The following is a 12,189-nucleotide window of genomic DNA, read 5'->3' on the forward strand; positions in this document are numbered from 1 at the left end:
AATTTCAGCACCATGGAGAGCAGACATCTCTAACTAAATCTAATGTACAGAAACGTTGTTCATCATTTCACACGGAGTCGGTTGCAGATGGTAAGTCTCAGCACCCGTTGAATGAATGTCTCACTGAATATTATGACATCACTAACAAATGAGGCCTCTCATTTCAGATACAAGTGCTCACAGGAACGTGGATACTTTCCGAGGGTCACATGGCTTTATGACAAGGTTTTCTTGTAAACTCAGTACGACTTTAGAGACAGACAGCACCTCAACAGATAAGAGTGTTTTAGAAACAATGCAAGACATATTTCTCCTTGATGAAATAGCACTTTCAAGGTCTTTTGCATCTTTCCCACTTTTCCACACTCGTTCAAACCGCAGCACCAAATGTCAGCATCCTGTTTAGCAGCTCTACGCTGGCTGCTTTTAGGTTTCATTTTTACTTTGATGATAACCAATGGCCCCCCCGGTGATATATCAGACCTCTTATTACCACTTATTTTCCGAGGGACAGTTCTGTCCTCTTAGAGGAGCCCGGCTGCCTGTTCCACACACTGACGTTACTGAGCCTTTACTGTCTGAGCTCTCAGAAGTTTGCAACTTCCTCCGAGATCATGATGACAGGATATCAGTGTAATGTGGCCGGGTCTGTAGAGATTGGGAACAGAAGGGGTTGTTGCAGTGATGTACCGGCAGACAATGTTCAGCCTACTTAAGGTGTCGTATCTCCAACTCAGTGAGTCATTACTGAAGGCAGGTGCCCACTTGATCACCACAGTGTCATGCCCAAACTCCTTCACAATGAAAGCTGGAAGAAGCACTGCAACTGGTTCACGTCCCTGCCAGGCTGATGGCGCCACACAGCCAGATGTTTGTTTGCTATAGCTCAACTCTAAATGGACTTCTTTGTGAGTGAGTTCCAATCAAAGTTGCACACGTCAGTCCAGTCAGTTTCCAATCACAGGTGCATGTTCAAGCTAGTGTGACATGTGGCGACAACTGTTTGGAGAGACTGGGTGAGGGCTGTAGGAATATAGCTCTAATGAGCTGTGGACGAAAAGTCAGAGTTGGACCCGCATCACGTTTCTTTATTCCAATAAAAAAAAGGTACATCCCACGGTAGCCAGCATTTAACATGTTCTTTAAAAAGTAAGTTTTTATGTATTACTTATCTCCTTATGTATTTAGTGCATTCATGTGGCTCTTACTCTCCCCACCTACACATAAAACCCACAGCGGAGTGGAACATATTTGAGATGCATCCGCTGGGGCATTGTGGAAATATGGGAAACATTTCAACTCTAAATAAAAATTGCATCATGTCAAATACGTTTATCATCACACGTCGATGGCCCACATTTAGATACATTTCCACACGAAAGGAAGTTAAATGTTAAATGTGTAAATTATTAACACACACACACACACACACTTGGCTGAGTGGTGGTTTCTCACGTACAAGTCAGGCTGACAATGATGTGTGTGCTGGAGTGAAACGATGATGCTTCTCCAAAAGATCTCAGGAGAAATATGGTGAAGCCTCCTGCTATGTGTCTGCTCACAGGCGTGTGTGTGTGTGTGTGCGTGCGTGGAAGAGTGCTCTGTTGCATCCCTTTATCCCCATCCTCCCAGCATGCACAACAAACACGGGTGGATACACCTCAGTAGCCCTGAGGCACATGACACAAGTATGTGTGTCTACTGTGAATTACTATCTTGATACTACACTCTGTGTTTGTGGAGTCCCACATACATGTGTGCGCATGTCACTTTGTCAGTAATCTGTTGTTTTATCTCGTTGCTGATGTCATCACGTCACCTAAAGTAGACGTGACGCATCGCATTGGCAACAAAGGAGATCATTTCCGACAAGGTTAAAAGCTGCAGCTATTAATTTATTAGTGTGGTTAAGAATGTATACTAAAGCTGGAAAATGATAAATAATAACAAGCAATTTACTCAAATCTGAGCCAAAGAAAATCAAAAGGGTAATAAATTTACAATCCTAACATCTTTAAGAAGCTGTCATCAGTCTATCTTCAGAGTTTATACGTGCTTTTTTAACTGTCAAATTTCTAATCAACAACAACTCATTTCAGCACTAAAAACAATGATACATTTAAGCTTGAAGCCTTGAAAAACATGTACAGGTAACGTGTCCATATGTGTCCCAATTCATATTCAGTAAAACCATCGCAATAGGCAATATCGTTTTGTCAAAAACGCGTGTCAGCATGGGCTGGCGTGTGCAGAGGGGAGAGACTAGAATCCCATAAATCCTACTTTATTAGATAAATTTCCTCATCAGATAAAGAAACCTCGCACACCCCCTGTGCACACACACACAACACGGAGATACCCACACCGCATCTAACTGATAATCTCCATTACCAATTACGGGGGTGATACGCCACAGCTTAACATGAAAGCAGCAATTAATCTGCTAACACTGGTCACTGGGTCATTGTAGTAGAGAGGAAATACTGCCTGCAGGCACGCATATGCACACGGCAAAAGTACAATTAAGACATTTCATTAAGAGTAAAGTATCATTTTACCTCGTTTCTCCAGAGATGCAATTTTTTTTATTCTGATTTTCTCAAAGCGTGCCAAAAGGACTCCAAATTGGTCCCCAGACTTGTTATCCAGGGTCCCTTTCAAAGTGGCACAAATGCATGGTATAGACTGGTCTCATGGATGCCGTTCTTTATGAGGTTTAAGAACTCACAGGTAATTGTGAGTGTAACCCTGAAAGATGGTGCTACTTCATACGTACGTCGTGGAAACAAGCGCCTCTTTGGATTGAAACAGCAAGTCGATCCACCAATGTTCAGCACTGTTTGTTGTCAAACACCGATTAAGGCAGATTGAGCTGGATTAGGTTTTTCAATGCGCTAACAACTGCCACACACAGACACTACAAACCTACAACAAGTGCTGGAAAAGCATTTCATTCATTTGTTACCAAAGAGGGCAGCCAACAACCCTTCATCGGCTCTGTCTAATGTCTTGATGAGAACAAATGAATGGAGAGAATTAACGGTGACGGATGAAGCTCATAAACGCAGCATATCACGCTGTCATCATCAACAACCGTTTCATTCAATTCACTTTAACCACATAGGTTATGACATGGGGGATTCGAATCTGAGCTGAATACCTCTTCTCATTTTATTTTTAGTTATCCTATAATAATGCAACATACAATTATATATGTAAACCAAAATATCTAGCTGAAGAGGCCAACTTTACATTTACATTCTTCTCTGTCCAAAATATAATCACTTCATCATTTAATCACATTAGAAGTGTGTGAATGTGTCATAATTGGCAAATTCATTTTTGAGTTGCTGGATTGAGGTCACAGTGAAGTATGACCACCAAGGTATGGACGGACGGACAATTTGAAAACACAACACCTCTGGGCCTGTTGTCAGCACACAGGGATATAAACATCCCAACATACTACAAGAGTCTTCAAACGCTTGTTTGGTTCAACCAAATTTGTAAAATTATACCGGGATCCAAACTGGAAACCATGCAGTCATAGTCCAAATATGGCGTGCTCGGTTTGAATAAATAGCCCGATCCTCGTTTCCTGGAAGCCTGCATCAGGGCAAGCTACGGTTTCCCTGATCACAGCTCTTTTTAACACAGTAAGCAGAGCTGGGACATTAGAGGAGGGGGATAGGGGAAAGTTGTGTGTGTGTGTGTTTGTGTGTGTGTGTTCGTGTGTGTGTGTCTGTGTGAGAGAGAGAGAGAGAGCTCAGAGTTCAGCTAGGGTCTGTGCAAATGGCTTATCAACATGTAGTGCACATTACATGTGGTATATGTTGCTGTCAGTTTGTGTGTGTGTGTGTGTGTGTGTGTCTGTATGTGTGTGTGAGCGAATGCACGGCAGAGAGAGAGGTGACACTCAGTGACGCATGGTAGTTGAGTGATCGAGCAGATGGGCCTCCCCATACCAAACTATCAAACTGAAGACTCTCTTCACTCACCCTTCAGTACATGATGTTTGTACCCGCAAGTCATCATTTTGCTAAAGCCGTTTCAACCAGGTTATCATAGCAACACTGAGAGTGTAGTAATACTTAATCTTGGAACTGGTTTTTCAAAAAAATAGTTTCGGTTGTTAACACCACAACACAGGTTTCAGAATGACAAGGATGCAACCGAGCATTTGTGAAAGAAGAACATGACAAGAAGCAGCAAAAACAAACAAAAACAACGGGAGCAAAGGAGGAACTGGGTTTGGATTTAAGCCCCAATCTATAATCTGTGACTGCAACTTTTCATCCCACCTATCAAAGCTCATGTACATAAAGATTAGGAATTGGACCTAAAAAAAAAAAAATTCACTGCATTATATCCAACTGGACATTTCTTGTAGTTATCAGCTCTATCGCCTGGATTTGGTTTGGAGGCCAAGTCGACTTATTATTGAATTGTAACTGATTGATTCCCTCCTTTCGCTTGATGTTTTATTTTTTAGTTTTGACAGATTCGCCGATATAAGTACAAAGTGGAGATTAAGCAAAAATGAGAGGAAAGCAAAGATCACAGAGTCATAATAAATCCATTCATTACTTCCCACGTGTCGCATCTTAATCCCATCAACACCGTGCATTTGTTGAATGTTCACTGTCTACCGATGTGTGTATTGACAACATCTTCAAATGACGTATAATTAGTGCGGAAACAACTGTTGTGGTGCTGCTGACTACACGCTAACAAATCCTCCCAGCCTGAAATAAAAAGGCACATTCTAACCTCTCCTCGCCCACATGTCCGTCCCGCCGACCCCTCTCCTGGTAGATCCATCATCACATCAGCGAGTGAAATGGAATATGCAGAGTGGACCTCTGAAAGCCTGAAATGTCGGTCACACACACTCCAGTCAATCAAATCAGCATGTTTTCATGCAGTCCTCAAATGTACTGAAAGCTGACTAGGTTTGCTGTGTGTGTGTATGTGATCATTGACTTTTTGTACAATTATTGAGATTATTTACTGTTTTTTTTAATATGCACTGAAAAGCAAACAATTAATATGGATGTTTTGCCTGGTTGAGATATTTTTCATCACGCATTGTAGGACAGCGATTCTGCATGAACCCACGTTACGGGCTTAATGCCAGCTGGAGCATTTTCCCCTGTGACAAAAAATGTCAATATTTGTTTTTCTTTGTTCAATGCAAAGATGATACACACTGTGCTGCATGTGATTTGTTCGCACAGATTCTGAATTCATACAAAAATCCATATTTTAACAATTTTTTTTTGTTAAACCAATCAACTCTGCTTCTACATTCTTTTTATATTAAGCCATATGAGTTTTTTGATATGCGTGTGTAACATTATAGTGATCAAATTTCATTCAGATGCTATTAAGACAATGATTACTTCATAAAGAATCCACATTTCATTACCAGCTAGCTCTCCGTAGGAATGCATAACAGCACTATTGTCCAATTGTTAAGATAAATACATGAGCAAGCACAAAAAGGAAATTGGGTTTTTGCCCTAGACGACCATGAGTGCTGCGAAGTATTAAGTTGTACGTGGTTATGCACTAACTGTTAAAGAAATCCATTGTGTACAGTATACAAGAGAACAAGCCATTCCTCGGGAGGAACTCACTATTATTACGAGTTCCCCAATACATCTCATCATGAAGGCTGCCCTTTGTTTCATTGTAGAGGAGCCACACAAAGCCAGAGGTCAAGTTAACCGCGACTTGGGAAACCAAAGCCAGAACAGTTCGCTTCAGGTTCACCATTTGTGTGTGGGGTGGTGCAAGCTGTGGTGCAGGAAACCTTACATGGCCATCTCTCACACTACACTGTCCGCCTGTCTGGCAGTCCCTCTTTGTTTCTCTCTCTCTCTCTCCCTCTCTCTCACATCTCTTGTCTCTGTCCCTCTGAGCTATTCCTGGATTCCTCACCGAGGTGAAAGGAAACAGGAACGGCTGTAGTGGATGTTGGTACGCGGCAGCATTTTTTTTTTTTTTCTTCTCTGAAAAGAACAGTCTTCCTCTTGTAATAACCCCCCCCCCCCCCCCACAAACACAGTCAATATTCCTCTGTTAATGGCTTTGTTCCTTAGCCAGTTGGGAAGACATTTCCTCATTCATGTTTGTGTGACGAAAGCCAGTCTTATTTTCCCGTAGATGGAATGTGTGTGTGTGTGTGTGTGTGTGTGTGTGTGTGAGTATTTGCATGCGCACTTGACAAACAACACGGCTGAAAATGTAGGTAGGTCAACTGGATGGATCTGAGTCAGCAGGATGCAGATGGGTCCTTCCTTTATATTGCCATGTGGATGGATATTCTAAAACAGTAGCACAATCTCCATTGAGTCTCTCCTGCACCGCAGCACCACTGGGACACTCCCCAACTCCCTGTTGTGCTTACTGGAACCTTGGCAGCCAGCTGCCTCGTCGGCCAATTAGAAAAGCTTTTACTAAAGCTCCAGCCAATTGGATTAGTGATACATTTCCTTGTCAGATGAGACTCCGAATATGCTGCTGTATGCTAGAATCTGAGAACTGGTAGGCAGACTCCTGTTTCGCTGATAAGCACTGGGGCACCAGAAAAGCACATGCTGCAGAGGCAGCAGCAGGAGAACGAGGCACCTTGAGACGCTGCTGGAAGTCCTCAGCTACAGAGTGTGTTTGACTGAGATTCTGAACCGTTTAAACCAGGAAGGTTACTTAAAGCAAACCAGAACGCAGGCAGCTGAGGGACCATGAAGCTGCTTCCTCGGCTACATAGGTGACAGCAGACAGACAAGGGAAGAGGACCAACTTCAGCGTGAATAAGGACAGAGAGCAGACATTTTTTTTAAATAAAACTGTCACTCTTCCTGAGGTGCCTTTCTTTTTTACCCTTTTAAACAATGTGTTTGTGTTTCCTTACCAGAATCAGGGCTGTGGTGAGAGACAGTGTTCAAATTGTTATAGCGATTTGAAGCAAATTTGTGTTTGGGCTGTATAAATAAAACTGACTGGATTCCATTTGAAATCAAATGAAATGCTGTTGTTGACCCGACTGAGTGCGGAATAGATTAGAACAAATTTACCCAACCAAAACGGTGGTTATCTGGTTTGTGACCGTTATTTAATTGTCACGCCACTTTGTCTGTGTTTGTCGTTGCCATGCACGCTCGGTTTAACTTTGTGTTGCAGTTCCCCATACGTCCTCAATCTGGGAATCTGGGTGCAAGTAAGCTCCATTAGTAGAAATCAAGGTAATTTCAAAAAACATTGAAACAACTCACATCCATTATGCTTCATTCGCCACTTTTATATGGAAAACGTATTTCTGCTATTCCGATTAATGTATTTTTGTACCAATTCAAAGACTTAAATGAATGCCGTATGTGTGTAAGAGGACAACGAAAGGCAAAAATACCGTACAAAAAAGTAAGATGATAAGAGAAAATCATTCTTATAAATAAATACTACATACTCATAGTATAGTATCTGTCTCTTTCCCTCCGTCTTATCGATGCTGACATGAGTTCACTGCAGAGTCGAAGCTGGCGAGAAAGGGTCTGTGAGAGTACTCATGGGGGCCTGGAGCGCACTCACTCAACCAGACAAGTACGCACACTTTCCCAACCTGCCCCTGTCCCCGGTACTCTGCTCACTTTGGAAAGTTGCCACCGGATCATAGAAAAAAGACATGAACCAACACAAGAAAAGAGGCTGGACTGCAAAATTCAGCGACAATTTTTGAAGCGTACGGGCGAGGATGTAATTACTCAATCTCTCCCTCTCGCAAAGTCTACAGTACGCAGCACAAGAGGAGTATTATGTGGCCGCAACAAGCAAAGACTAAAGACGTCTGTGTTTTCACTCTATAAATCAACTCTATCCAGGCAAGTGAAGCGAGGGCTGGGTATTAAAAGAAAGACACATTTTTCTAGCAAACCGGGGCAGGTGTGTTCATTGGGACACCTCCTGAAACAAGGTGGAGCAAACCAAAATAACCCAAAAGCATCAGACCATTAGTCAAGCCTGGAGAACAGGGGGCACAAAGAGCTGATAAAGTACTGAAACCAGCACAGACCAATGAGAACCAGCAGACCACAGCAGAGACCAAATACGGCTCAACGGGTCGGGCGATGAATACAGAAACAACCTGTCCACACACACACACAACAACAACAACCTGTCCACACACACACACACACACACACACACACACACACACACACACACACACACACACACACACACACACACACACACACACACACACACAACAACCTGTCCACACACACATGCACAAAAAAAATGAGAAATGCTGCCACATGTTTAATGGAGCTGTTTCAGCACCGAGAGGAACCGTTTGGAAAAGTCCTGCACGATACAGTATGCAGCTTGTGCCACCGAGCCATAACAGGTTTGGGTAATCCAGCAAGCTGGTTGAGCGAGAACAGAGAGCAGTTCAGGACACACACACACACACACAGTTTATTGCACATAGGTAAGAACAAATAAAATGAGTGTAGCCTAATTTTCTAAAATCAGGTCTGTACTCAATTGTCTTTTTGGTTAGCCACGTTCACATTATTATTAATAATAACTTAATTTTTTGACACACACACACACACACACACACACACACACACACACACACACACAGTAATGCTTTATACCGCATGAGGAAATAACCTCCATGATGAAATAATTACTTCAATGGCTTACTTTTAGTTCCCTTTCAACAGTGCCTCGTGTGGGTTTAAAAAGGGGAAATGAAGAAGAAGAAAAACCCTGAACAGATACTAAAAGAACAAGTATGAGGATCTCCAGCAACCGGACAAAAAAAAACCATTTATGTTAAACAGCCCTCAGTGGGTTTACATGCGATCGTTATCTAGCAGCACAGTGCGGAAGTGGGTTATCGTCAGACACCTGCTGTAAAAAGATGAGCCTATACAGTCAAACCGCCACCTTCACCGGATAATTCAGCAAGACGTCGCCCGCAAACACAGCGACTGTAAACAACGGAAACTCACAGCACGAGGGAAGTTAACGTCTCATCACGTGTAGCCGAAAAGTTCGTCTTTCTGGTTCCTTTACCACGCGGAATGACAAAGGCGAAAGCAAGCAACGGACTAGATAACGAAACAGTACGGTTACACAGAAAAGTCCCAACTCCTGCCGGTCTCTGTCAGCGTGACAGCGCTGAGCACGCACGTTATGCCCTCTCGTCAAAATACAGGAAATAAACAAAGCTAGAAAGAAAATATCAACCAACTTACGGTGTTGGCCACAAACTGTCGATGGTTCCGTCGCTGCTACCAAAACATAGAAATCCAAACAGGCCAAAAAACAAGAAAAATCCGAGCTCAGTGCGACAAAAACGAGCCCCGATGTGAGCTGTCACCGTCCGGCCGCGACGAGCAGCGAGTCGAGACTACTTGTGCCTTGACAACCAGAGGGGAAGCGAGCGCGAGCCCGGAGCCGCCTGCTGGTCTCTCCTCTCGCGCACGAGACGCGAGAAAGAGGACGAGAAGATACCTACAGATGAATGGTGGTGGGGAGTGCGCATGCGTCGACTGGCTCGATTCATTCCGGTGGAGTAGGGCTGCGGGAAGGCAAGATAGACGGCGGGGCACGCGCGCTGCGTTTATGTGCTTGTTTGTTTATTATTCCGAGGAAGTGTTTAAGGCGAACAGAGAAGTGACTGTGGAATAAACAACCGCAGAGCTGTGGACAACAGGGTTGTTATTCACATAGTGCGTCTAATTTCATTCATTTAGGACTACCATTGATTATTCTCGCCATCAATTAGCCTGGCAATATTATTTTTCCAGATAAGTCTATATCAATCATTGAATCGAGGCTGTAATGTCAGAAAATAGTGGCCATAACAAGTTCATAGAGTTCTTATTTTGTCCATGTTTAATCGACTGCGATAAAGAATCACTCAGAAAAATCAGGAAATTGTGATGTTTGAAAAAGCTGAAATCAGAGTATGTTTTGTTCTTTCCTTTTTAAGTCGTGAGTTAATTACTTAAATGCTCGATTTATTTTCTGTTGGTCGACTAATTGATTTTTCGCCTAATCCTGTTAGCATTTAATTTGATTTAGTTGCCAAACAATAAAAATGAAAGCAACGCCTTTTAATTACCCTAGGCTATATCTTAAAGTAAAAAAAAAAAAAACATTGAACATTTAATAAGAAGTGGGGAGAAATCCTGATTAAAAAAAAACCTAGGAATATATCCTGACTCCCTCTCCAGAGAGACATTACTCTCTCCCGATCCCAGACAGTCTTATAAATAATTCAGCAATAAAAGCTTCCCTCTGCTTGGTTTGCATGCAGCACCAAAAGAAGCCTCTCACACTCCCCCCCCCCCCTGCACGGCGTCAATCCACGCGACCACGTTACCAATTACAACAAATCTCGAAGCAAAATAAAGTTCAATCAACATTCTTGTTTCGCAAATGGCCGTGGCCGGTCAGCCAGATCAACCAGGGATTAGAAGGCTTCTGTCAACTATCAATAGCCTCGTGCGCCTGAAAGAGAAAGGGGGGGGGGGGGGGGGGGAGGAGGGAGGAGCGGAGTGGCGGAGTTTCAAGACGCAGACGGTGCGGAGCAACTGACCGATGATGCTGTCCGTCCTGCCCGCGGATCGGAGGAGAGCAGAGAAATTAGCCGCAAGCGACGACACATTTAATCCAAGACATCCCGTCCCAGATCCGCGCACGTGAACCGCACAACAAGGCGACCAGAGGCGCCTCGCGGCCATAAAGGCGCAAAAAGTCACCAGGGAAGAGGGGAGGGGGGGGGGGGAGAGAAGCAATTTACCTGCACACCGCTCCCGTTCAGCTGCCGATATTACTTCCCACTCAGTGTGGCTTTCAGCGCTGCCGCTCACTCCGAGCAGCTCGCTGCCGAGTGGGAATTTAGACAACGGGATTTGTTCACGTGGTAACGCTCGGTGCTCCTAATTGGTGGAGCGGCTCGAGCCGCTGCTCGCGCGCACCTGTACGGTGAACGGTGCAACGGTGCAGCCAGGGAGAGAGAAGGAGGAAGAGGGAGATTGAAGTAAACAGATTGGTGCAGGATAGAGGCCCCTATAGCCTTGCATTATATGTATCCCTGTATGTGTGTGTGTGTGTGTGTGTGTGTGTGTGTGTGTGTCTCAAAAACGATATTACGTTATTATTAATAATAATATGAAGGTAGCTAAAGCTATAGACCTGATGTTAGAAAATTAACACATGACTCTTAGCATTTGGGCACTAAGACACATAGGGACATTCTTTGGCATTTATTAAGAATGAAAATAACTTTTCAAATTACAAAGAAAATGTCAAGTCACATGTTTTCCGTTGAATTATGTTTTGAAAAACATACATGGTATGCCAACTAAAAAAACACAAGTCCACAAGTAAAGTAAGTATATGTGTAATAAAATCTAACTAACCCTATAACAGGCTTTGGTTAACATTTTCTGATGTGCTAACTCTACAAGCTAGCCTAGCCCACATCGTGAGCAGCATAAAATAAAACCAATGGTGCTTATTTCTGTTAAACACAACTTCTAATTTTACATTATGTAAAGAACTGCTTCCAATACAAAAGATAATTCCAGATTCATGACATTTTGTATGAAACATTAAATGTGTAGAAATTACGTCTTTGTGTAAACCACATTTTGCCGACCAGTGAAATGTGACTTTGGAAAATCCACATTTCTGTGATATTGTTGGTTGAAAAGAGGCTGAAAACAGAGCGTAGAGATCAGCATTGAAATCCCAGTTAGTGCTCACTGGGTGGGCTTGAGTGCTTCAACAAAGACCCATGCATAGTTAAAGCCAGTCTTTACTGTAGCATTAGCAACATTAGTAACATCTGTCACGCACAGAAGGATTGCCATCGCCCTCTATTGAATGAGATACCCACAGATTACTGACATAATCACATTACCTTATAATATAGACACCAATTTACACACTGCGCCGCCTTTCTGCTCACACTTCTATTCTGCTGTTATTGTTGGCAACCTTTTAAGTCTTACTTTCCAATTATAGCAACCATTTTTTTTTAAATGTCTTTATTTAAAAATATAACACTAATATCACGTTATCTCTCCCATGTGAAACCTGCAAAAAGTCACAGGCTATTAATGTACTGGATTTACAGTAATTTGCCTCTTCAACTTAGAGTGA

General features: G+C 42.9%; 1 protein-coding gene across 3 annotated transcripts in view; it reads right to left on the reverse strand.

Moving 5' to 3' along the window:
• strbp (spermatid perinuclear RNA binding protein) overlaps window positions 1-10,839 on the reverse strand; it is a 66,908-nt gene extending 56,069 nt beyond the window's left edge. The window contains exon 1 of one of the 3 annotated variants that reach the window (XM_084034637.1): window positions 10,823-10,839. The gene's annotated coding sequence lies outside the window, so the exon portion shown is untranslated. Of the gene's footprint in view, window positions 1-9,269; window positions 9,444-10,822 lie in introns of those variants that run through there. The other 2 variants (XM_084034636.1, XM_084034638.1) reach the window with 2 other exon arrangements.
• Between the last annotated feature and the right edge of the window lie 1,350 nt (window positions 10,840-12,189).

The sequence above is a fragment of the Eutrigla gurnardus genome (genome assembly GCF_963514095.1).
Source record: "Eutrigla gurnardus genome assembly, chromosome: 19".
Classification (NCBI taxonomy): Eukaryota; Metazoa; Chordata; class Actinopteri; order Perciformes; family Triglidae; genus Eutrigla; species Eutrigla gurnardus.